The following is a 27,628-nucleotide window of genomic DNA, read 5'->3' as shown; positions in this document are numbered from 1 at the left end:
TGCTGCCACTGGCGGCCACCGGAGGCAATGCGGCGTGAGCAGTGGGCCCCGTTGCTCCGCCCTCTCCTGGGCTCCCACCTGCTGCCTGAGCAGGTGAAGGGTCTTTGCTCAAGTCAGTGGTATCCAGGAGCTGTGCTTGCTGAGAACAAAATGAATTAGCCCGCCTTGTCCCTGTCCGTACAAGAGCCAGGATACTGGGATTTCTCTTTCAAGCACACAAGCTCTTTATCCTTATGTAAAACCTTCACCTTGGTGTAAAGGTCATTAGTATTTGAGCAGCATTTAGCCAGGCGCGCCAATGAGAAATCCCTCACTTTTCTGTTTGTAAAGACGGCCTCTGCTTAGGTAAAAGTCTCCTCCTCCGTGACACATTTTGTCATAACCTGTATATGGACACAGTTTCTAGACAGAAATCTTCTTGTGTGAGCTGACCCTTCCAGAAAGACCTACGCATGCTGTGAGGACTGTTCATATAAGGATCCCACCAACTTTGAACAGGATCCTAATTGTCTCTATAGGGACTCATCCCATCTGTGTATGGTGGCTTCTCACATACTTGAGACCTCCTCCAAACTGCTTCACTCTATATATAATGACCCCCACCACTTGCCACTCACTGTAAAGTTTACGAGCTATCTTCTAGACAAAATATTTGTGTTGGGTCTCATGGGAAGCTGCTAAAGTCACACAGATAGATGATGGGAGGCAGGTATCCCTGGAGGGAATCTGGCCACCATGAAATCATCACTCAGACCTGTGTGATCTAAAACTACCATTCCCAGGGTGTTGCTCAACTGTCCCTTTTGGTGTGTAGGAGGGCTAATTTTTGCCCCTGGAACGCCCAGTAGTGTTTCTGTCTGGCTAGGGGAGGGCATTGGATGGAAAGGAGTAAAAGTTGACCCCTCCCCCATCCCATCCCTGCATTTTGGTTGAGAATGGTAGAAAAGGGCTAGCAAGAGAAGTAATGGTGATTGTGTTGGTGATGGCTATGATGGTCCCGGTGATACTGATGGTAGTCATAGGGATGGCAGAGTTGTGATGGTGGTGGTGATAATGGTGATGGTCATAATGGTGGTGATGGTGATGGCGAGCAGCTCCTGATGATGATAGTGGTGGTGATAATGATGATGGTGATCATGCAGATGATAAGATTTTTCATAGTGTTGATAATGGTGGCTGAAAAAGACAGTGGTGATGAAGATGATGGTGACGTTGATGGTGATGCTAGCGATGGTAGTGATGGTGATAGCGATGGATGGTGATGTGATGATGGTGGTGATGATGATGACAGTAATGATGATGGTGGTGATGATGATGACAGTGATGATGATGGTGGTGATGATGATATTAGTGATGATGATCATGATGACAGTGGTAGTAGTGATGACTGTGGTGATGGTGATGATGGTGATTGTGACCAGAATGTTAGTGATGACATTAATGATGCTGGCGTGATAATGGCAATGATGGTGTCGATAGTAATGACAGTAACAAGTAGAAGTAAGAAGTTGGATGGACTCATGTCCCCCACCATCCCAACCAAATGGTCTGTATGGGGCTTGGAAAAGACAAAGACTGAGATAAGCAACTGGAGGCATTCTAACTGACTTTAAGTGAGTTCTGAATCTAAAGTCTTTTTTTTCCCCATCCATAGAACTGAGAGGATAAATATTTTATGTGTCAGTTTAAAAAACAAGTTAGAGCCAGAGAAGGTAAGTAGTGGCATCTCAACTCATAGAATCAAAAGCTTCAATGAGAAATAGTAATCACAGACACATGGACATACGGACACAGACACACAGGCACAGACATAGACACACACAGAGAGGGGGAAGAGGAGAGATATGGGGGATGGATTTGAACTGATTGCCTCTCTGTCTGCCCCTCCACTCCATTTGTCTCCATCTGTCCGCCTCCTGCATGTGCAGTTTGGTCCCAGAAGGCAGCCCGTTTGGGGAATTGCTTCAGTCTGCATTGATTAAACTCAAGATGCCTGTCCTATTACATCAGAGATGTGTGGTACTGTCTGATACAGGTCTGTTAGCTTGGCCTGCAACTGGCGTTATACCCTATTTCTTTCATCTGGATGAGGAGATATGAAGAAATGGAGATATGGTCCTTGTCGGTTTCTAGAGTACCCAGCTGGGGACACTATTCCCAAATAACCTCAGGCCCCATGGGCATTACTTCAAGCTGGTGTAGAGAAACTGGTTCTGAACACGTGGTTCATGCCATTTAGTTTCAGCCAGTGTTGCCATATGGGAAGAGGAACCCAGCCTTACCAGATGTTCCAAATTTCCAAACGAAGACTGAAATCTGGATATTTTTAAAGCAAAATCCCTCAGCTTTTAAATGTTAAAATGAATTCAAATAAAAAAATGACTATGTGGGCCAAATAAAACCTGTCCGTGGGTTGGAATTGGCTAGTCTGCAAGCTCTGGTCTATCCAGACACTGTGCCTCACTGGCATGCAAGGGGCAAGCAGAGGAAGGCGGGGCATGGTGATGCTGAGCCAGAAAAATGTGAGAGAAGCTCTGGAAGGATAGTAACTTACCTTCTCTAGGGGGCCCTCATACGCAGCCCTTCCTGACAGAAGGTGAGAGCAGGGTAGAAGCTGAGACTCGACGTAGGCTATAGAAGCCTTACTGGTTAGCCAGATAGGTGGAGGTTCCTGGAAATATTACCACATTCTGCTTCCTATTCCTAGCACATAGTAGGTCCTCAGCAAGTGGAATCAGCTATGATTCATTGTCCTACATGCCTCATACACAATACAGTGTTCCAGGCATTGCTTTGTGTCCTAAGAGCAAGTAACACAGCCTCCTATGGATAATAGCTCCCCATGTTTAGATAGTAAGTAAGGCAAGGAAGAAATATAGTGTATGACTTTAGGAAAAAGGAAATATTTAAGTGAAGCTACCCCTGAGATGCCCACACATCTGTATTTACTGTAGCACTATGCACACTTGTCAAGAATCAGCCAGGGTATCCATCATCAGATGAATGGAGTAAAAAAAAAAAGTGTTATGTATACACACAATGGAATTGTGTGCAGCAGTAAAGAAGAATGAATCATTATTTGCAAGAAATTAGATGGAACTGGAGATCCTCACATTAAGTGACATAATCCAGATTTATAAGGGCAAATATTGCGTGTTTTCTCTCATATGTGGAACTAGATCATATTCATATATAGAGAGAGATAGAGAGAGAGAGAGTAAAAATATTATAAAACAAATTGCAATGTACAATATACTAATAACAATTAAAATAAGTACATATTCTATTTGAGAATGTAATGGGAAGAAATGATTGCTTCTGGATACAGGAGACATTTAGGCAATGGCTCTTCCCGCGTGAGGGTGACATTCAAGCTTATACTCAAAAAACTGACAGCTTGCACCTCACAGCTGAGCTACCTGATGTGAATCCAGATGGTAGAGTTGCTAATTTTAGGTGCTAACATGACTGGGTTGCGGGATATGTGGATTATTAGTACAATATCCAATATTATTTCTTTATTTACATTGGGTGTGTCTGAGAGCAGTTATTAGGGGTTAGATTTCAATTCATCACACAGATGCAAGATTCTTGCCTCTCCCCCATCCATTGAAGGTTAGAAAAGGGTAAGTTCACACTCCATTCCATACCTGTAACATCTTCTTCTCCTGGTGTAGGACACTTGAACCCCGGATTCTCTGGCCTTCATACTCAATTGAACCCAACTTCTTGCTTCTCTGGGTCTTTTTAGCTCCCATGGTTGTTTGCACCAATTCTCATCATAAATTTAATTCAATCTATAGTTGTATCTGTGTGTCCGTCTATGTCCATGTATATATGTATGTATGCATGCATGTATATGTCTGTCTGTATATTTGTCTGTCTGTGTGTTTGTCTATCTGTATGTCTGTGATGTACTGAATAAGAAATACCTGCTCTCTCCCCACCAGACTCATGGACTTGAACACTTGGTCCCCAGTTAGTGGCAACTGTTATGGAACCTTCAGGAAGAGGTGCCTTGCTTGAGGAAGTACATCACTAGGGATGGGCTTTGAGAGTTTTGACCTTACTTGAGGAAGTACATCACTAGGGATGGGCTTTGAGAGTTTTGACCTTACTTGAGGAAGTACATCTCTAGGGATGGGCTTTGAGAGTTTTGACCTTGTGACACTTTCAGGTTGCTTTCTCTGTTTCCTGCTTGCCGTTGAAATGTAATCTCTCAGCTTCCAGTTCCAATCTTCTGCTATCGTGATCCCGCACCCCACCCAACATTACAGCTTCTCCCTTTAGAATCCTAAACTCAAATAAAAAGTTAACCAGTGCAGAACTTGATGCCAGTAATGGGGTCAGTCTGTCTATCTATCTATCTATCTATCTATCTATCTATCTATCTATCTATCTATCTATCCATCCATCCATTCCTGTGTCTACTTACACATTCATCCATCACTCATCCATCCATTTGTGCTGTCTTTCTGTAGAACTCCTACCTTGATCTGGCAAGTGTACTCTCAGGTATTTATTTATTCAAGAAAAATGAAGACATTCATTCACAATAAAAACTAGGAAAGAACGTACATAGCAGCTATATTCCTAATCATCTAGGGCTAGAAACAGCCTGAGTGTCTATCCACAGAGCATGGCAGAGAGTCCATACCTAGAACTATTAAAGTATTAAAGGGCCAAGAATCTATGGCTATATAGGTTATAGGCTCCAGGGGAGAGCCAATGATGTTCTGCCAAATGAATATAATATTAAAACACTGACTTATTACTATATTCATAGATAAATAATCTCTCAGCTATTATCAGAGAAGCTTCTCCTTCCAGAAGGTAGCAATTAACACAGAAATTCTCAACTGGTCACTGTATAGAGAACAAAATACTCTGGGGTTCTCAGTCCTAAACTGGATGTTCATATTACACTATCCCCCCAAGGCTCCGAGATCTGTTCAGAAGATGCAGACAGACTGTAAGAACCAGAAGTGGTAGATAACTTCAAGTAAAAGTATTTTCCAGATATAACAGGTCAGACACACTTATGAATTTATGGAGATGTGACATTATGAACAAAACTCATTCAAGCTCCAGCTAAAGTCCCACCTAGAGGAGCAAAGGCTAGCACATAATGCCACCACTAATTGACCTATTGGCATTTTGTAGCTGCTAGGAGAGAGAGAGTCCCTTTTTAAAAATGATGTGACCCCTGGAAAGCTGACCAAACACTAACAAGCCCCAATCCCAAGACTAGCTGGGCAACAGAGAATGGTATCAACTTGATCCTAAACAATGGTCTGAACACATTGACTCCCTTCTCAAATAAACATCCCTGGAAAGGAGAAATAAAAAGAAAGAATTTAAAGTTGAGAAACTTGACAAATGCTTCTTCAGTCAGTGACCAAGGCCAATGTCACCAGCCAATAAGATGATGACTCCATGTCTGTGGTTAATTGAATGATAAATGTCCTCTATTGTCATGGACTTTGGAATACTTGGCTCCCAGTTTGGAGGAAACAACCAGTGGGTAAGCTATGGAAGCATGGTGGCTTATCTTTAATCTCAGGTCTTGGGAGTCAAAGACAGGGGAATCTGTGCTGCTAAGTGGCAAGCAAACTCCTCAAGCCCTGCATTCTGCTAGAGACTCTGTCTCAGTGAATAAATGGAAGAGAGATATAGGGAGACAATTGTTATTAACCTCTGACCACCACATGTATGTGCCCATTGATGCACAAGAATCCTCATATATGTGAACATGCATACATACATTCATGGATACGTGTGTACACCCACACTCACATGCACCACACACATACACTCTGGAACACATACACACACACACACACACACACACACACACACTGGAGCACACCCCAAATGAGGAACATTTTACAAAATCCTTCACTGGTGCTCTCAAAGTTGTCAAGGTTACTAAAACAATGAAAGCCTGTGAAATTAACTGCCAAGGCCAAGAGGAGACAAAGAAGATAGGAGGGACAAATGTCACAGCATCTTGAGACAGAAATAACATTAAGTCAAAGCAGAGGGAATCTGAGTACACTGTGAACTACAGTCAACGGCAGTGTGACCATGTGACTCATTAGCTGTGAGGAGGTATCTTAGGGATTTGAGATGATAACAGGAGAGAATCTGGGAAGATGTTTAGGAACTCTGCAGTTGGCAACTTGCCTAGGCAAGTGAATAATGCTAATACTAATATCAATAATCTGATAGTATTCTAAAATTAAAATATTCTTTAGTCTGAACTAAAATAAACACAAGAGAAGAATTTTAAAAATGAAGTCTCGCACCCGTGTAAGGGCTCAGCTGATAAGGTGATTGCCAATGTAGGGGGATGCTGGAGCTGTGGGGCCAGGAGAGGGTGGGTGGGTGGGGTGCACCCTCATAGAGGCAAAGGGGAGTGGGGAGAGGACAGATGTGGGATGGGGGGGTTGTGGAGGGGTAACAGGGAAAGGGGATATCATTTGAGATATAAATGACTGGAATGATTAATAAAAAAAGAAAAGAAAAAAGAAACAGAGAACTATACAAAGATTTAAAAAAAAAAGAAAAGGCAATTGCCACCAAGTCTAATGACCTCACTTTGATTCCTGGCACCCACATGGTGGAAGGAGAGAGCTGACTTCAATGGCCCCTACACATACATGTGTAAAATAAATAAATGAATGTTGTAAACATCTTCAGAAATGAAATTGGGGCTCCCTGTGTAAGCAAAAACCAGCTTTACCTTTCTCATCCTTCTTCATGCTCTCTGTGTGTCTGAGCCTTCCTTTTTGATTTATTTTAAATGTGTATGATTGTTTTTGGCTTTCTGTGTGTCTGTATAACACGTATGTGCCTCATGCCCTCAGAAGACAGATGAGAACCCCTGGAAGTGGACTTACATATAGTTGTGCAACACTCTGTGTGTGCTGGGAACTGAACACAGGGCCTCTGGAAAAACAGCTAGTGCTATTAAACATTGAACCATTTCTCCATCCCCACCACATACATGCTTTTTGAGACAGGGTCTCCTTATGTAGTCCTGACTAGCTTGGAACTTGCTATGTAGACCAGGCTGTTCTTGAACTTACAGAGATCTGTTTGCCTCTGGCTTCAAAGTGTTGTAGTTAAACATATGTGGCATTCTGCCCAACTGAAGTCCAGTTTTATTTTTCCTTCCTTCATTCTTTCCTTCCTTCCTTCCTTTCTCCCTTCCTTCTTTCCTTCCTCCCTTCCTCCCTTCCTTCCTTTTTTCCTTCCTTCCTTCCTTCCTTCTTTCTTTTCTCCTCCTCTTCCTCTTCCCCCTTTTCACTCTAAGCCAAAATCTGGAGAATGCAGTCTATATTTTATTGTTGTTTTGGGATTATCCAATGGTTGGAATTTCAGGGGCCTTCACATCTAGCCTAACTTACTATGAACATAGCTAACTGTGGATCAGCTCAAAGTTGCATCTCTTAACCCAGGGCAAGTCTGAATCAGACCCTCACAGGACAAAGGAGGGGAGCAGAGCACAGACTGTCCTGTCCTGTCTCCTTATTCTCTCCCTTTCTCCACTGCTCCAGTTTCTGACGTCAAGACAGGAAGTTGGGGTGCTCTGACTGGTGCCGTTCCACTTTGGCTGTTCTCTCGCACATCTTGCCAGAAAAGCAGCTGGAATCTTTGTCTGGTGGAACACTTGGGAAGCCCTCTTCCCTTTCCATCAGTCTTTCAAGAATGGGTGCTTTCCTTTGTGCCAGCCACTGTTGACGGCGAGGCAAAACCAGAATGCTTACCTCCAAAACACACTCCTTCCCCCAAAGGGAATAAGTGATAGGTTATTATGGAACCCAAAGTGAATAGTATTGGTATTCCTTCTATGCTCTGCCCAACAGTTACCTAGCAACAGTCATGTCTGCCTCCTCTCAATCCAGAGGCAGTCCTTTGTCCCTCTGGGACAAATACCCCTTGCCCCTATTCCTTGTTCCCTTCCCCTTCTCCCTTATATTCTATCTCCTGTCTTTGTCTCTTATCCCTCCACCTACCCAGTCCCTCTGAGGCAAATAGATCTCCTTTGTGCTGAGAATCTGATCTTGGGGGTCCTGGACCAATACTTTTCCTTGCAGGGAATCCCTGCTACAGGTTTCTGTTGCTATCAGATGCCATTCTTAGCTTTTAGATTGGTGGAAGTTGGTGGTGTACTAAGAATACATTCTAAGGGTGTTTCTTTTCTTAGGATCTTTTAATAAGCAGCTCTCATTTCTTATTTCATATTGCTTCATGAAACCCTTAATAATGTATTTCCTCCACCTGGGAGGCTAGTTCTGACACCAGCTGGATGTCAAATAATTCAATTCATTTCTGGTGATAACATTTGAAGGTTTTGATAGTCATAGGATGTTAGGTCAGACACGGGGGTGGCCAGTGGAATGCTTTCAAAGGAAATAAAAATAGCCCTAGATAATTGGGCTCTGGGGTTCTGGTCTAAAACATTTTAAACTACACTCTTCAAGTTCAGTCCTTTGGCCTTATAGAATCTTTAACAGAGCTGCAGCTCCTGTCTCTTCTCTTCTTTCTCTGTCTCCCTCCCCCTCTCCTCCAGCTCACACTGTTTTGATGTCCTCCATCCAAAGATCACCAGGAAAGCAGCTCTGTTGTGTGACTTCACACAGGAGTCCTTCTGATCATCTGGGATAGAGAGCGCAGACAGCAGGGAGGAAGGGTTCTATCCAAATACAGCCTGGGAACTAACACTCTGGAGCGACTTGCTGGAGCATGGGCAACTTGGGCAGCTGTGTCACTGCAAAGCTGTGACTCCAACGTGGGTGATGTCTCATAAGTCCTGCATTCCCAGAGATCCCTGATATCTTCCAGACAGTTCCATTGACCAGCTTCCTCTCCCCCATCAATTGTTTGTTTCTCTGATGGTGGCAGGAGTGGGGGTGGAGGTGGGGGGTAGGGGTGGGATGAGTCTTTTTTGTAAGTTTCTTGTGGATTTCATGAGCTCCCCACCTCCCTACAGAAAGACTATTTCAGTTTGGACGTTAACAGCTAAGAGACTCTAGGGCCAGTCAGATTGAGTAGATTGCTCCAAGCACTGGGAGAACCCACTTTATGGTGTCAGAAGTCAGAGATAATCCACACCAAGCAAAAGCGTGTTTTAGCTGATGCGTGTTTACCACCTGAAATTCCTATTGAAACAGTAGACCTCAGTATCTCAGATGTGGTGGTATCTTTAAAGGAGACGACTGGAGAAAAGTGAGGTCACAAGGGTGGGCTCTAACACAGCTGGGGTTCTTGTCAAAAGAGATTAAGGACCAGTGAGATAGCTCATCAAGTAAAGGTACTTTCCGCTGAGCTTGAGGACCTGAGTTCCATCTTTGGGACCTACAAGGTTGAAGGAGAAAACAGGCTCCCACATGGCATCTGACTTAGACATGCATGGTACGGCATGTGTTTGCCTATATATACATAATAAACTAGTGAATGCCAAGATAAATAGGGCATAGAGAGAGAGCTCAGCAGTTTAAAAGGTTGGCTGCTTCCTCCACAGGACTCAGTTTCTAGCACCCATATCAAGTGTCTTATACTTGCCTATAACTCCAGCTTCCAGGGATCTCACACTTTCTTCTGGCCTTCAGGGCACCAGCATACTCACAGTGCACGTGCGCGCACACACACACACACACACACACACACAGAGGGAGGGGATAAATATAACAATCTTTCTGTTGGAGAGAGTGGCCTTGGATGGAGCAAGGAAAGCAAGGAGAAAGTGGTGTAATTACATTTTAATAAAACTATACAGATCCGGAGAGTTAGCTCAGGGTTTAAAAGCATTTTTCCCCCTCTTGTACAGGATTTGGGTTCAATTCCCAGAACCCACATGGTGGCTTGCAACCATCTGTAACTTCAGTCTCACAGGCATAGCACTCATACAAAACTCCCACATTTACATGGCTGAGATGAAACTCAGTGGGAAGAATGCTAGCCTAGCATGCACAAGGCCTTGGGTTCAACACCTAGTACCTTATAAATCTGGCATGTTGCTTTATACCAATAATGGCAGCACGTGGGAGGTAGAGGCAGGGAAAGTAGAAATCCAAGGTCATTCATAGCTATATAGTCATTTCAAGGCCAATCTGGAGAGACTATGTCAAAAAGAAAGAAAGAGCTGGGCGGTGGTGGCGCACGCCTTTAATCCCAGCACTTGGGAGGCAGAGGCAGGTGGATTTCTGAGTTCAAGCCCAGCCTGGTCTACAGAGTGAGTTCCAGGATAGCCAGGGCTACACAGAGAAACCCTGTCTCGAAAAAAAAAAAAGGAAGAAAAAAGAAAGGAAGGAAGGGAGGAAGAAAGAAAAGAAGAGAGAAAGAAAGAAAGGAAGGAAGGAAGAAAGAAAGAAAGGAAGAAAGGAAGGAAGAAAGCAAGCAAGCATCATGGGACATGAATTTACTTGGTATGCTGGCTGGTTTTATGTTCATTTGCCATGAGCTAAAGCCATCGGAGAGGAGGGAACTTTGATTAAAAAAATGCCTCTGATTCCTACCAGTGTTCACAATGGCACCCTTCTCATCCTTATTTTTCATTTCATGCAGACGCCAGAATGTTTAGAACATAGATATAATGAAACCAACAGATAAGGATGAACAGCCATTGAAAGGGTAGCTTTTAGTAGACACGCGACATGCAGTGTCACACAAAACTTCATGAGGAAGCACAAGACTTGTCAGGAGGTACTGAGACTAGGGGACTGGATGAGCAAGAGGCATTATTGTGTTTTGTGAAAATCAAGTTTAGGATCAGTTAATGTTGAATAGTTTTGGTAGCTCTGAGGACATTAATGCCTTCTACTTTTTATTTGGAGTGCTGGTTGATAGGTTATTTTTCCTCCACTGGTGAAATGAGCCAATTCAAATCAGATTAGATTATATTAAAGGCAGGTTTATTGGGAAGCTGCACTCTGGCAAATTCAGTGGCCCTAAGGATTGAGGCCAGGGGAGTCTCCATAGGGAGAAAGTGAGGAGGGAGGGAGGGAAGGAGAGAGAGAGGGAGAGAGAGAGTGAGAGAGAGGGGGGGGAGAGAGAGAGAAAGGACTTTATAAGAAAGAGCCTGGGGGGGGGGCAGCCCAACCCCTGGGCTGGAAAGTTCCAGGTATGCCAGCTAGGAACTGAGGGGTGCTAGGAGAACCTGGAGGAACCGTTTTGATATGCAAAATAGGCATTTCAGACCTATGTCCTGGTTAAAACCAAACCTTGATGACAGAGAATAATCATCCAGGGCATGACAGACCCAACAGAGAAGGGGGTAGATGGCGCATGTACATGTGTGTGCGTGCGTGCATGCGTGCGTGCGTGCGTGTGTGTGTGTGTGTGTGTGTGTGTGTGTGTGTGTGTGTGTGTGTGTGTGTTTTGGGGGGTGGGTTCTGGACTGTGTAGTCTGCAGAGTGAAACCAAAATCATATAGGTATATATTAACTAAGTTTAGCAATGTTTCTTAGTGGTCCCAATGTTTTGACCCTTTAATACAGTTCATGTTGTGGCAACTCCAACCATAAAATTATTTTCCTTGCTACTTCATAACTGTAACTCTTCTACTGTTATGAACTATAATGCAAATATCTGATATTCAGGATATCTGATATGTGACCCCTGTGAAAGGATCTTTCAACCCCCAAAAGGGCTTACAATCCACAGCTGAGGACAGATGAGTTAGAGGGACAGAACTGCCAGAATATTTGTGTTGTTGCTGTTATTTGTCTTGAGACAGGGCCTCAAGAGCAGATATTATATAGGGGGTTTAGTAGATTGGTCTATACAATATGGACTGGTAGTTCAACACTGGCTGCCTGGACACTAGAGAGGATGGGAGCCCAGTAACCCAGCTGGATGCCTCAGCTGTCTTAACCTAGTGTTGAAGGCCTAGAGGATTCATGGAAAGCCACTGACCTTCAGTCCACAGGTCCACAGGAAATGACGTGCCTCAGACAGGTATGTCTCTTGGTTGAGCCCAGGTCCAATCAAGTTGACAACCAGATTAAACCTCACAAGAGATGAGTTGTTTGGCATGTCTAGAAAGTTAATCTTCTACAGAGTTTTCGAAACCACAAGAAGTTAAAGCACAAACAAACAAAAATAATAGACTGAAAGTAGATGATTCGCATGCAAAACCGGTTAGTCAGGAATCCATTGGTTTTGAAGGCCGTTGTTTACCTTGCTATCTTAAATCAACCTGACTTTTTGTAAGGTATTTGGTTTGCAGTAATTTGTTGCATAGATTATCTCTAAGGAATTCACAAGCGTAGGATTCATAGGATCCTTCATAGGATTTTAGCCTCCAAGATGATACTTGCTCATTATTGCCCTCCCCCCTCTTTTTTTTTTTTTTTTTTTTTTTTGGTCATAACACTGACACACTGAATCCTGACATCTAGTGGTACTATCTAGAACTGCAGCCAACCTCCTTTGAAATGGGGCAGCCTGCTTACTCTTGGAATGTTTCAGGGACATTTGAGAAACACTTCCTACAGGAGTTCCCTGGGATCCCTTCTCTTTGAGCTGTAGAAGAAACACGTAGACTGCACTGTATCCATATGGCCCTATAAATCTACTCCCCGCTTTTTTGCTTTATTTTTAGTTAATAAGTTTGTTTTTTTTGACAATTTCATACATGTGTATGCTATATCAAGATTGCTCTCACCTACTCTCCCTTATGTCCCTCCCATCCTTGTTAAGTTCCCTCCTCCCTTCAACTCTTGTTCTCCCATTCGTGTTTTTTTGTTTGTTTGTTTGTTTTATCTGGAGACTCAAATTTAACCAGTGCTTTCAACATCTGCTTAGAAGTATCCATGGGAACCTGGTGGATTCACCAATAGGTTCAGAACTCATGACAATGACTCCCTCTCTGCCAGAATTTATCAATATCCAATAACTCATCAAAAAGGGTCAGAAATCTGTAAATAGCAGAGCAACCTGCCAGACAAGATCAGTTCTCTTGTGTAATAGAAACATGACTGCTATAGGGATAACCAATCATTCTCTGATTAGATTTGGGACCTGCTACATAGGAGGAGATCCGTGCTTGACACTGAAAGTCTGGTCATAAACACTCAGCTGGGGAACTCAGGGACTCTCAGAGGACAGTACATACTATGACTCGGCTACGTTGATATAGCATCAAATTACCTGCTAAATATAAATATATTTATATCCATAGATAACTGTTACTCAGCCTTAATCAGAGAAACTTGTCTTTGTAGTGAACAGTGGTAAAATCAGAAAGCCATACTGTATGAAGTACTGAGAATAATTGACAGTTGAATGCTCATCTTTCAACGAGACTTCTATATCTTGCTGTCTTGGACTTAGGGAACATTACAGATGAGGATGAAGAAAGAATGTGAAGGCTAGAAGATAGGGAAAGAGGAGCCATGAAATACTGTCTTCTGGGTATGATGCAGCCAGGTAACCCGGAGCTTGCTGTAGATTCTATTACCTGCACTAGGTCTGCACAAGATTGGCCTCATCAATAGACAGTTCCAGATGGGGAAAAGTCTCCAGGAGCTTCATGTTTAACTTTCCTGACACACTGTGGGTTGCTGCAAAAGAATGCCTTACATCTGGCTTCCCTGGAAGTGGGTAAAATGGGTGGGGAAATTCTAGAATGTTCCGAAAGTTGTCTTTCAGGCTGCAGATATGTAGCTATCTTAATCCTCACATAGTGAGGAGAACAAAAAAAGGGAGAGATAGATGGATGGATAGATAGATAGATAGATAGATAGATAGATAGATAGATAGATAGATCTAGTTCTACTGTTTCCCACCATATAGGATGCTAATGCCATCATGGAAGCTTCATTCTCATGACTTTAAAACCAATCATCCAAAAAGGCTTATAAATGCCATTTAATTCCAATTGGGATACATAATACAAATGTTTTTATTTTTCCCACAGGAGAGCATAAATACAGTTCCTCACTACCACCAAGTATGCAGTTGAGTTTCCTGAATTTGGGGAAATTGTAGGGGTCAGAATATATGTTCTGGATGTAGTGGATAAGCCTCACCTTGGGAAAACAACCTTTGTGATTATGACATCTCTTCTTCTAGGTAAGTATCCTGATACAAATTTTAGGCATGATTTGGGCCATGGTGGCTGTGGGTTGGGAGCAGCACACAACCTTCCCCATTTGACCATACAGGTGGGAGGAGAGATGGAGTATGGGTATGGAGGTCTGATGGGGCACAATGAGGGACCTGCTTTATTTATATAACCAGAAGTATTTAAAACATTTTAAATTAAACTTTATTTAAGTGTATAAGTGTTTTGCCTGTATGTATGAATGTGTGTGTGTGTGTGTGTGTGTGTGTGTGTGTGTGTGTGTTCACCATGCGTCTGCAGTACCCACAAGGCCAGATGTCAGATATAACCCAGGAAGGTGTCACAGCGAATGCAAAGGCCCTGTATAGGGCTGACGACTCTGAGGACATTTTGGGGAGAGCTGGTTGAAGTGAGCTGGAGAATTGCTAAAGCCCGGGTCTGGGAGCTGGCAGGGTGAGCTGGAGAATTGCTAAAGCCCAGGTCTGGGAGCTGGCAGGGTGAGCTGGAGAATTGCTAAGGCCCGGGTCTGGGAGCTGGCAGGGTGAGCTCTGCAGCAGTCAGAAGCATGGCGGTAGGAAGTTCAGAGTTTATTTCCAGGCAGAAGTAGCTGCTGGGGGATTCCAAGAACAGCAGTGAGGTTCTGAATGGAACTTGGCAAGAAATGTGTGTGGGCCTTGATGCTGCAGATGCATTTGCTCCAGCAGGTGAGGTAAAATTAAACCATTTTATTTATAGCATGACAGGCATGGAGCGATGTGCCACCAACTAAGAAAAAGGCAGCAAAACCTAGCAGCTCCTGTATGTTAAAATGTGTATTCTGTCTTTCTTCTCGTTTCTCTCTGTTGCTTTCCCTTGTAGGCTCATTGAAGAATGCAATGAAATCATTTTTAAAGAAGTGTGCTGGGCCTGATGGCACATGCCTTTAATCTCCGTCCTTGGGAGGTAGAGGCAAATGGAGGTCTATAAATTCAAGACCAGCGTAGCATTATATCAAGGTCTTGACAGCCAGGGCTACATAGAGAGACCTTGCTTCAAACACACACACACACACACACACACACACACACACACACCAAAACAGAAAACAAAAAAACCAAAACTACAAAACCAAAACCAAACCAACCAAACAACCAAACAAACAAAAAAGGAGGGAGAGAGAGAGAGAAAAAGAAAGAAAAAAGAAAGGAAAAAGGAACATTGGTTACAAGCTTATGGAGTGAGAGAAAGCCACATGAGATGATCTGAGCAAGAAAGGGATGGGAAAACAGTGGACATTTGCAAGTAGGGTCCTCAGAGCCAACCAGCTGTAATAGGTTAGGACTTGATACACACTTCTTTGCTAGCATTACCACCTCCTAAATATTGTTCATGACCAGAGAGATGGCTCAATGAGTAAAAGCACTTGCCTTGCAAACACAAAGACTGGAATTGGATGCCCAGAACCCATGTAAAAAAAAAAAAAGCCAGATGCTGTGGTGGGATGCCTGTGAAATCCTACTACTCCTACAGCAAGACGAGAGGCAGAGTTATGAGTTTGAGGCCAGCCTGGTCTCCAGGACAGCTAGGACTATGTAGAGAGACTCCTGTCTCAAAACACAAAGAGAGAAGACATTTTAAGGCATAGAAAAGGTGGCTTGAGAAATGGCTCGGTGGCTAGGAGCACTGGGTGTTCCTCTAGAGGACCCAGGCTCAATTCTATCTCTTAGAAGCATGTGAACCCGCTAGGCTGGAGTCCGAGGCGTGGCAGAAACAAGAGTGTGCCTCAACAAAGTGGAAACAGAACCAACTCCTGAAAGTTATCCCCTGGTCCCTACAAGCACATAGACACATTGTTGTAATTGTGTATGTGTGTTCTACAGGGGGGGCCACGAGACATCCTCAGGTGTTTGTCCTTGACTTTTGACCTCCTTTGAGATGGCGTCTTTTTGTTTGCTGCTGGTTTGCTGCTGTGTTCTCCAGGGTAGCTTCCAGGGCTTCTCTTGTTTCCATCTCCTCTCCTATTGTAGGAGTGCTCAGATCGCACACCCATGCTACCTTCTCCAGCTTATGTGGGTTCTAGAGATTTGAACTCATGTTCTCACACTTGTGAGGTAGGAGCATCTCCCTAGGCCCACAGAATGATCCATGCCCTAAAGAAGTAATTCCCGTCTCCTTCTCCCCCCCTGTTTATCAGTTTTCTGACTCTGGGTTTGTCTTCTGGGTGTCTCAAATGCTAACCATGCCCTATGAAGTCTGCTTTCTATTCACAGAGCAAAAATATTTTCAGGAATCCTCTAATAATAGGGGACTGTGTGGGTTAGTTTTTGTCAACACAAACTATAGTCATCTGGGAAGAGGGAACTGCAACAAAGGGATTGCCTCTATGGGACTGGTTTGTGGGCGTGTCTCTTGGGGTATTTTTTTGATTGGTGATTGATGTGTGAAGGGAGGGACATCTCTGTGCAGGTGGCCCTTGGGTGTATACAAAGGCAAACTGAGCCAGCCAGTAAGTGTTCCTCCATGGTCTCTGCTTCAGCTCCTGTCCCCCGCTCTCCCACCTTGGGTTCTCACTTGAGTGTCTTCCCTGGCTTCCCTCCACAATGGACTTCAGTTTGTAAAGCAACCTTCTGAAGTTGTTTTTGGTCAGCATTTTATCGCACCACCATAGAAGCAGACTAGAACAGGATCATAGACTGGATAATAATCTATTGTATGTGTTTTATCACTGTTATTTTTTTCCTGTCATGATGGCTGTCTTAGGTAGGGTTTCATTGCTGTGAAGAGACACCATGACCATTGCAATCTTATAAAGGAAAACAGTTAATAGGTCTGGCTTACAGTTTCAGAGATTTAGTTCACTATCATCATGGCAGGAAACCAGGCAGACATGGTATTGGAGAAGGAGTCGAGAGTTCTATATTTTGCTCTGAAGGCAGCAGCAGGAGACTGTGTCTCATACTGGGTGTAACTTGAGCATGTATAACCTCAAAGCCTGCCTGCATAGCAACACACTTCCTCCAAAAAGGCCACACCTACTCCAACAAGACTACCCCTCCTAATAGTGCTTTTCCCTATGGTCAAGAATTCAAATACATGAGTCTGTCAGGGTTATTCTTATCAAACCTCCACAGTGGTCACATTTCTTCAGCTGCTGTTACCATTATTATGACTTCTGGGGTGTTTCCTAGGGGTATGGGACTTCCAAATAAAGAGGAGGAGGAAGGAAGAGGAAAAGGAGAAGCAGAGGACCAGGAGCAGGAGGAAGAGAAGGAAGAGGAGGAGGAGAAGGGTGGGGTGGGGTAGAACATTAGGTCTATCTGTGGGACCTGAATGTGAGTTTAAATTTGACTCCCTCCCAGTGCATTTGTGGCTTTATTCACACCAGCTTTCATTCCAGTGAAGAGAGTTAATAGCTCTTCCACAGACACTCCTCATAGACTAATTCTCTTGACCTTCACACCCATCCTGTGAGTCAGACACAGTCATTACTGCCATTCTATATTCAAGAAAACATGTTCAGAGAAGGTGAGCCATCTGGCCACCATCACGCGAATAAGGGATAGTAAAGCTATGATTTGAGCTAAATCCTGTGGGCTCCACAAGGAAGTGAGAAGATTATTAGAAGCAACCCATCAGTAGTTGAAAGTGTAAGCAAAACGTGGTATGACCATGCAAAAGAATATTATGCAGTCCAGCCTGGTGGTACAGACTTGTTAGCACAGCTTTTCAGAACATTGACACAAGTTCAAAACCAGCTTGAGCTCCAGAGTGATCTAAAGATCTTCCTAGGAAACTTAGTGAAACCCTGTCTCAAAACAAAAGAAAAGGGGATCAGGGATGTATCTCAGTGGCAGAACACTTGCTTACCACATTTCAATTCTTAGGTTCCATCCAGCATCCCACAAAAATGAATAGACCCAGCCACAAATGGGATGAAGAATTGATACCTGGAACATGGGTGCATAAGATGAGAGAGAGAATCCAGACACACAGAGTCACAGGGCACATAAGTCCATGTATATCAAAATCCATGCCAATAGAAGCAGATCACTGATTTTTCAGAGCTGCTGGCCCAGGACTTGGAATGATTGCTTAATGGGATGTAATCTCCTTTCAGAGTGATGAATTTGTCTTGGAGTTAGGTTAAGTATGGATTCACCCATCAATTTACACATTTAAAATACTCAGGAGTGGGCCAGTGAGATGGCTCAGTGAGTAAAGGCCCTTTATGATAAACCTGACAACTTTAGGTCAATTCTTGAAATCCACTGTCTCAAGTTGTCTTCTAACACTCACATGACATGTCACCCTGCCCCTACCCCACTATACAATAAGTTGATTTTAAAGAAAAATTTAAAATAGTCAGTGGTTAGTTCCATGTTTTGGGAATTTGGTCTCAAAAGTGAATAAAACCAATAATCAGCAGCAATAAAACAGCAACTTGATGGCTGAACATGAGAGGCATATCTAGAGAAATGAAATTCCAATTTCTTCACAGGACCTAAGAGGTCCAGAGCTCAGCATTCACCTAACAGAAGTCCAAACAATGATTCACACATGTAACTGAGCCACAATATTGATAGAAGGAAGCTCACACCTGGCACTATAAATCTGGCCAGGAACCTATCTAGGAGTCACACAGGCTGTGTGACTACTATTCTGCTAAATGGATTGTACTGGCTTTTGTCAACTTGTCACAAACCTAGACATAACTGGGAAGAAGAAATCTTTTTTTAATGTAGTTTTTATTGAATACTTTATTTATTTACATTTCAAATGTTATCCCCTTTCCCAGTTCCCCTTCTGCAAACCCCCTATTCCACCACCCTGCCCCTGCTTCTATGAGGGTGCTCCCCCACCCCCACCCATGCACTCCTGCCTCACCACCCTAGCATCTCCTCACACTGGGGCATTGAGCCTTCACAGGACCCAGGGCCTCCCCTCCCACTGATGCTAGATAAGGCTATCCTCTGCTACATATGTAGCTGGAGCCATGGGAGCCATGGAGCCCTTAATGTGTACTCTTTGGCTGGTTTATTCCCTGGGAGCTCTGCGAGGGGTGATATGTGGGTCTGGGTGGTTGATATTGCTGTTCTTCCTATGGCATTGCAATCCCCTTCAGCTCCTACAGTCCTTCCCATAGCTCCTCTATTGGGGTCTCTGTGCTCACTCCAATGGTTGGCTGCAAGTATCTGCATCTGTATTGGTCAGGCTCTGGTAGAGCCTCTCAAGAAACAGCCATATCTGGCTCCTGCCAGCAAGCTCTTCTTAGCATCAGCAATAGTGTCTGGGTTTGGTGTCTGCATATGGGATGGATCCCTAGGTGGAGCAGTCTCTGGATGGTCTTTTCTTCAGTTGGAAGAGGAAATCTTAATTAAGAAAATACTTCCACAGCATTGGGGCTTTAGGCAAGTCTGTGCGGCATTGTCTGGATTAATGTTTGATCTGGGAGGTCTCAGTTTACTGTAGGCAGTGCCAACTCTGAGCAGGTGATCCTGATTTGTATAAGAAAGCCGGCTGAGTGAGCCCTAAGGAGCAAGCCAGTGAGTGGTATTCCTCTATGCTTTGGTTCCTGCTTTGACTTCCCTTATGGTTGGACTGATACTTAAATGTAAGATTAAAATAAACCCTTTCTTCCCCAAGTTGATTTTGGCGGTGGTATTTTATCACAGCTATAGAAACCCTAACTAAGACATGGACATAGCATCTGTCAAACTGGACTCTTCATTTCCATCTCTATCCCGGATGATTAGTGTGTTGCTCATACTTCAGCAGAGAATAAGTGAGTGTGACTGCTCAGCCATATGTGGGGAGCCTTTGGGGGGCTGCTTAGCGGGAATCTGACATTGGGCAAGGACAAGGAAGTAAGCTCAGGCAGGAATCTGACCTTAGGGCATGATAAGGAAATAAGTTCAGGCAAGAATCTAACTTTAGGCTATAATAGGGAAGTAGGTTAAGGCAGAAATTTTAATCTCAGGATGGAACAAAAGAAGTAGGCTTCAGGTAAGATTCTGGGCTTGGACAAGGAGGTAGGCTTAGGTATTTTGGTCCTTCTGAAACAACTGCCTTTGAAACAACTGTCACAGGAGTAATCATGGGGCTTTGCTTACTGCCTTGCTAGCTCCTTATTGATCTGCTCACCCTTAATAGTTGCATGTAATTAAAATGGTATAAAAGCAGATTGGGAAAAATTAAACCTGCCTCAGCCTCAGAGTTGACTGGGGTCATGCTACAATGTTGTCTAATTGTCTTTTTTCTTTTTAATCCTCACTCCTGCTCTGGAGAACCTGTTGACTGACTGAGCGGGCTTGGTCAGCCATAAATAGGATATCTCTATTACCCTCATTCTCCAAGGCCAAAGGGTCATCATCATGCAGAAGGACATAGGCAGATCTAAGAGCCAGAGGCCAGGCAGGATGCCAGTAAAACAGTGTCTTCTGGATATAGTAGGATTGCTGTATTTCTTAAATTAAATTTAATTTTTTTGCTTATTCTCTTTACATCTCACTCCTCCCTCCCAGCCCCCCCCCCAATTCTTCCCCATCCCCTCCCCTTTCCCTTTCTCTTCTGAGTGGGTGGGGCATCCTCTGGGTATCCCCCTACTATGGCACTTCAAATCACTGTGAGGCTAGGTGCTTCCTCTCTTACTGAGGCTAGACAAGGCAGCCCAGCTAGAAGAACGTATTCCACATGCAGACAACAGCTTTGGGATAACCCCAGTTCCAGTTTGGGACCCACATGAAGACCAAACTACACATCTGCTACATATGTGTGGGGAGGCCTAGGTCCAGTTCTTTGGTTGGTGGTTCAGACTCTGAGAGCCCCAAGGGGGGCATAACATACAGAACTGCAGTATTTTATGAACTAAACAGGAGCTGTTGATGCCTTTACAAAATCATGCATTTGACAATCCAGCATGGTAGTGGGAAGGGCTCACTAGTCCCCCTAACTAACTGAGAAACTTGACAACTGATGGCTTCTGGGAGGACAGTCAGTTTTCTCTAAAGGCATGGCCCCTAGTTAGTCCACTAGGCTCCAGTGTATAATCCTATACGGAGCAGTATATGAGCTTCAGAAATTGTGCTTCGAGGATTCTTAAAATAACAAACAAACAAACCTGAGAGGACTCAAAGTAAGGAAGGGTGAAGGATGGATCTGAGAGAATTTAGAGGAGGAGGGGAGGTGGGTATTTTCAAAGTACATTGTATGAAAGTATGAGATTCTCAAAGAATTAATAAAAATGCTGTATTATAAAACCATTCAGGGTAAGCTGCTATTGGAAGAACTCAAGCAGGAAATGAGTAGATAGTCATTGTCAAATTCTCTCAACCATTATGTTTGAAAAATTTGCATATTGGATTGTTGAAGAGCTCAGCCTTCTCACCCACAGGACTGTCAGTCAATTATTTTCAGAAAAAAAAAAATCCTCCTTGAGCACCTGGCAGAAAGTGTGTGGGAAGGCAGGAGGTACAGGAGGGTTTATTTAAGGCATCACCTTGGCTGGTGTGTGCAGAGACAGATCATGGTTGCCATCTTTGGCTCTGAAGCATGGAAGTTCTTTTCCTGTTTGGAAAAAGTTTCCATCCATCTGGGGCTTATTGGGAACTCTTGCTTTCCCTTCTTTTATGGAAGCCAAAGTACTTGCTTGCCTGCCCACTGTTATCCTATTGAGTCAGTTCTGTACTCCACCTACCTTATGGCTCTTTGTGGGACTTCTCTGGGGAAAGGTAAGGCAGAGATACAAAGAATGATGGTGTGCGTAGTTGCCCATCCCCTTTCTTTCCTTCCCTCTTCCTTCCTTCCCTCCTTCCCCCTTCCCTCCCTTTCTTTCCTTCCTTTCCCCTTTCCTCTCTTCCTCAGTTTATTCATTCCCTTTTCCTTGAGGCAATGTCTCGTGGTCTCATGGAGCTCAGGCTGACCTTGACCTCTGATCTCCTGCCCTCACCTCTGTAGTGCTGGGATTACCTGCACCACATCTGGTTTACCTGACACTGGGGATGAAAACCAGTGCTTTGTGCCTGCTCGGCAAGGACTCTAACACTTGAGTTACACCTCCAGCTCTAAACAGGAGCATCTTTTACACTAGGATGTCCCATTGGCACAAATTTGGCTCAATAGTCTCTGTCGTGCTTCCTCTGAGTCATTTTGAGTAGGGATGATAAGGGATGGGATGTGGTAGCAGGGTTTCATTCTGTAGCCCAGGCTGCCTCTGAAATCCTGGCAATTCATCTACTCAATTATCTACAGGCATAAACTACCACACCTGGCCTCAGAGCTTGATTCTCCACCCTTTACTTAGATTTCAAGAACTGCCTAACATCTTTGCAATCATGTTTTTTTTTTGTTTTCTCCTCCAGACAGGGTTTCATGTAGCTCATGCTGGCTTCAAACTATGTAACTAAAGATGTTCTTGAAGTCTGGTTTCTTCTGCATCGACCTACCAAATGCTAAGATTCCATACAAAAATGGACTACCACGCCAGCCCTTAGAAAGTTCTTGTTGCAGCAGGGCGGTGGTGGCGCATGCCTTTAATCCCAGCACTTGGGAGGCAGAGGCAGGCAGATTTCTGAGTTTGAGGCCAGCATGGTCTACAGAGTAAGTTCCAGGACAGCCAGAGCTACACAGAGAAACCCTGTCTAGAAAAATGAAAAAAAAAAAAAAGAAAGAAAGAAAGAAAGAAAGAAAGTTCTTGTTTCTTCAGATAATTTTATTACATTTATTTTGTGTGTATGCACGAGGAGAAGAAGGCATACATGTCTCACAGCATACATGTAAAGGTCAAAGGGCAAAATCTATACTTCCACCATAATTCCCAGGGATTGAACTCAGATTGTCAGGTTTGGAGGCAAGCACCCTACTCACTGAGCCACCTTGCTAACCTAAAACAATTTTGTATGATTGGCCTTGCTATGCTGCCTAACTTATTTCCCATTATTTTATGTGTATATGTGTATCTGAATGTATATTTGTGTACTATGTGTGTGCAGGAGTCTGTAGAGACCAGAAAAAGAGTGTTAGATCTCCGGGAACTGAAGTTACAGATGGTTGTGTATAATAAATACACATCCTGGGTCCTCTTTAAGAGTATTAAGTACTCTTGACTGTTGAGCCACCTTTCTGGCTCCCAGTTATCTAATTTAAAGAACACAAGCCAACTGCTCTTACTATGTTCACAGAATTGGGCTACTTTTGCCACAATCAACACCTGGATAGTTTAATCACCCAAGAAGGAAAACTTAAAACTGTTAGCACTCATCATTATTTCTCTCTTCCCTTAACCTTCTTCACCCCTGGCCCCAGGCAATCTCTTATTTACTTTCTCTCTCTCTATGCTTCTATAACCTGGACCCCCTCATATCACAGTAGTTATGTATCTTTTGATAAGCATCCCACCATACCCGACTCCTCCAGTTGCCTCATCTCTGACACTTTCTATTCTGCCCATGGGCTCAGCCTTTATAGACCCCAATTATTATGTGGCCTGATATATTTCACACATCGTCTGGGTTTATGCATGTTGACACGAGTGTCCTGTGCACTACAACATTGTTCACAATAACCAAGAGGTGGAGTCAACCTAAGTGTTTGTCCTGGTTGGTTTTATGTTAACTTGACACAAGCTAGGGTCATCTGGGAATTGAGGGAACCTCAATTGAGGAAATGACTCCATCAGATTGGCCTGTAACAAAGTCTGTGGGCATTTTCTTGATTAATGATTGATGTAAGTGGTCTCAATCCACTGTGGAAAGTGGCACCCTTGGATAGGTGGTCTTGGGATGTATTACCCTTTTAATTTTTATGTGAAAGTTTTATGTTATCTATTTATGTATGATATGTATCTGTATAAGGGTATAGGCACATGTGTACACTGTCTGTGTGTTTGTGTGTCGAGACCAGAAGGGAGTATCAGAAAACTCAGATCTGGAGTTAACAAAATTTTTCAGGACACCCAACTTGTTAGGTGGATGCTGAGATCCAAACTCCAGTCCCCATGATTCGAGTAGCAAATGCTCTTAATTGTTAAGCCCTCTACAATCTTGTGAGTTCCTTTTTAAATGGCTGAATAGTACTTCATTATGTATGTATACCACATTTTCTTTATCCATTCATCTACAGAGTACATTGCCCTAGTTAGGTTCTTTTGCTGTAATAAAACAACGATCAAAGAAATTTGAAGAGGAAAGGATCCACTTGGCCTAAATGTCCTGATGACAGTTCATCATTAAGGGAAGCCAAGATAGGAAATCAAGATGATGTGTGAAATATATCAGGCCACATAATTACTGGTTTCTATAAAGGCTGAGCCCATGGGCAGAACAGAAAGTGTCAGAAGATGAGGCAACTGGAGGAGTCAGGTATGGTGGGATGCTAATCAAGATACATAATTACTGTGGTATGAGGGGGTCCAGGTTATAGAAGCATAGAGAGAGAGAAAGTAAATAAGAGATTGCCTGGGGCCAGGGGTGAAGAAGGTTAAGGGAAGAGAGAAATAATGAATAGAGGAACCTAGAGACAGGAAGTAATGCAGAAACTGTGGAGGAATGCTGCTTAATGGCTTACTCCCCATAACTTGCTCATCCTACTTTCTAATACATCCCAGGACCACCTATCCAAGGGTACCACTTTCCACAGTGGATTGAGGCCACTCACATCAATCATTAATCAAGAAAATGCCCACAGACTTTGTTACAGGCCAATCTGATGGAGCCATTGAAACCTCAATTGATTTTCCCTCTTCCCAGATGACCCTAGCTTATGTCAAAGTAACATAAAACCAACCAGGACAAACACTTAGGTTGACTTCACCTCTTGGTTATTGTGGACAATGTTGTAGTGCATAGGACACTGCAGGTGTCTCTTTGATACACTGGCTTCATTTTCTCTAGGTACTCAGCTCAGCATGGAGTTGGTGAACTGTGCAGGGGGTGCCTTAACTAGGGAATTGCTAAGTTGTGGGATACAACTGGGTTGCATTAAACCTGCTTGCCTGCCTGACCCAGAAGGGATGGAGCAGTAGCCACATTAAACCTGGTTATGATGAGGTCTTCATGACAGCCGCACTGCAAGTCTCTAAACACAGTGAACTGCTCCACATCCCTGAGGTGCACTCAGGCTGTCTCCCAGTATCGCATCTAACATGAGCCATCTTTATGCACCCCAAAATCTACCTCAGCAAGGGGAAAGTACTGTCTATAATGTCAGCTAGGGGTGTGCCTGACCTTTAAAGTGCTCAGTAAAAGCTCATGTTTGTGATTTCACTCTGCACTCTAGAGCCTCTTGCCTACTGTTGGGCCCTGAGCTATGCTTAACCAGTTTGCCACAGGTTGGTGAGCTGGCTTAGCAGGTGTCTCAGCCTCTGTTCAATAGCTGCAAAGACACACCATGGCCAAGGTAACTTGTAGAAGAAAACATTTCACCGGGGTCTTGCTTACAACTTCAGAGGGTTAGTCCATTATCATCATAGTGGGGAACATGGCAGCATGCAAGCAGGCTGTCTTAAGAGTATTACTGCTGTGAGGAAACACCGTGACCATGGAAAACATTGAATTGGAGCTGACTTACAGTTTCAGAGGATTAGTCCATTATCTTCATGGTGGGAAACACAGCAGAGTACAGGCAGGCATAGTGATGGAGAAGGAGCTGAGAGTTCTACATCTTGAGCTGAAGACAGCATAAGAGGTTGTGTGCCACACTGGGCATAGCTTGAGCAGGAGACACAAAAGGCTATCCACACAGGGATACTCTTCCTCCAACAGGATCATGCCTACTCCAACAAGGCCACAACTCCTAATAGTGCCTCTCTCTACACTTGGCCAAGCATTCAAACACATGAGCTGATGGGGGCCATACCTATTCCAACCACCACACAGGCCTACACTGGAAAGGTAGTTGAGAACTGACATCCTGATCCATAGGCGTCAGACAGAGAGAGAGTCATTGGGCCAGGTGTGGTCTTTGAAGCTCCAAAGCCCCTCCCCCACCACACCTCATTTGACAAGACCACACATCCTAATCCTTTCCAAACAGTTCTACTAACTGGGCACCAAGCAGTCAAACCTATAAGCCTGCAGGGGCTAGTCTCAATTCACACTCAATCACCACAGTGGAAAAATGTGCTTGGCATTTAGATCCACATGGCTAGTGGAGAACTGACTCTCACAAGTTGTATTCTTACCTCCACAAGTGTGACACATGCATGTCTACACACACACACACACACACACACACACACACACACATACACACACACAGAGACACACACACAGAGACACACACACACACACACACTAAATGCACATACATTTAAAAAAAAATGGAGCCAGGTATAATAGTGCAGTGCTTGGGAGTCAGAGGCTGGAAGATATCTGAGTAGGAGGACAGTCTGGTCTACATAGTGAATTTTTAGACTATCAGAGCTATATAGTGAGACCCTGTATAAAAAAAATACTAAGAAATGAATAAAAAAAGAAAGAAAAATGGTTTTCCTTTGCATCAGGAACTGGATTAGGAAGATTTATTTTTGCATCCATCATTTCTGAGCACAGGGTGTAGCTGATTGAGGAGCAAGGAAAAAAAGAAACGCCAGGAATTAAGACTGATCTGAAGAATTTAGCCCTCCTGAGGATACAGGATGGGGGTTAAGTATTCTTAGATAAAGCTCACTGAAGATGACTAACTGCTTCCATATCAGATCTTCCAGCCAGCCTACCGAAATGTTTCCCCTGGGTACCAGCAATGTAGTTGCTTGACTGACAGCTGTCTAGACATTTCCCCTTTGCCTAAATTATATCAACAGCTTCCTGGGAGCGGAATGGGCTACCGTCCCAGGAAGGACAGTGACAAAAGCTGCATCAGGATCATGATAGTTATCTTCTTAGTTACCAAGTTAAGCATCTAGCAGGTCTGTGAGTGACACTGCTGCTACGTCTGAAGGTTCCCTGGAGGTAGATAGCCACTCCCTGGGGGAATCATGGGAGCTGCCCATCAAGCATCTGCCTCCTCAGCCATTATTGTAACTGTTGTAACTGTTTTAAATACCCGATGGCTGCTAAAAGAGTCACCAATCTAGACGCGGACACCTGGGAGAGACTCTCACTCACCTGGGAGTGCCTCGTCTTCTGACACTTTCTGTTCTGCCCATGGGCTCAGCCTTTATAAAAACCAGTAATTATGTGGCCTGATATATTTCACACATCATCTTGATTTCCTATCTTGGCTTCCCTTAATGATGAACTGTCATCAGACAGGCTCTCCAAGAACTTTGTTTCTACTGTTGGAACCACAGTTATCATTGTGACTGCCACGCCAACATCTCTGACTTGGGGAACTTTGCTTAAGCCTTGAAAGCTTTAGAAAGCCCTTAGATGATCTTGCCAGTAACTGCTCCAGATAACTCTACCAGTGACCACTCCTGTCCCTTCACAGCTGTGCTACTCTGGTCGGGGAGGAACATCTCCAACCCCTGACAGCTAGTGTGCAGTCTTGACTGGCTATAAAAGCAGAGTTTCTCTCACTATTCACAGAGAAGTCTGGGAGACTTCCCTGGGTGTGGTTTGAATGAAAAAAAAAAAAAAA

The 27,628-nt window shown here is 43.8% G+C and overlaps 1 protein-coding gene and 1 non-coding gene across 3 annotated transcripts in view; one reads left to right on the top strand and one right to left on the bottom strand.

Annotated features, from left to right (window-relative positions):
- The window catches only part of Lair1 (leukocyte associated immunoglobulin like receptor 1), an 83,886-nt gene that overhangs the window by 1,505 nt on the left and 54,753 nt on the right, over positions 1–27,628 (top strand). The window contains exons 2-3 of one of the 2 annotated variants that reach the window (XM_031385088.1): positions 13,342–13,437; positions 13,928–14,082. The gene's annotated coding sequence lies outside the window, so the exon portion shown is untranslated. The remainder of the gene's footprint in view (positions 1–13,341; positions 13,438–13,927; positions 14,083–27,628) is intronic. The other variant, XM_031385087.1, reaches the window with a different exon arrangement.
- On the bottom strand, positions 13,924–14,090 carry LOC116104426. Its single transcript, XR_004123913.1, has one exon. It is a non-coding gene; the product is annotated as a U1 spliceosomal RNA (small nuclear RNA).

This window comes from Mastomys coucha, unplaced genomic scaffold (assembly GCF_008632895.1).
Source record: "Mastomys coucha isolate ucsf_1 unplaced genomic scaffold, UCSF_Mcou_1 pScaffold21, whole genome shotgun sequence".
Classification (NCBI taxonomy): Eukaryota; Metazoa; Chordata; class Mammalia; order Rodentia; family Muridae; genus Mastomys; species Mastomys coucha.
This window is presented reverse-complemented; position numbering and strand designations above follow the sequence as displayed.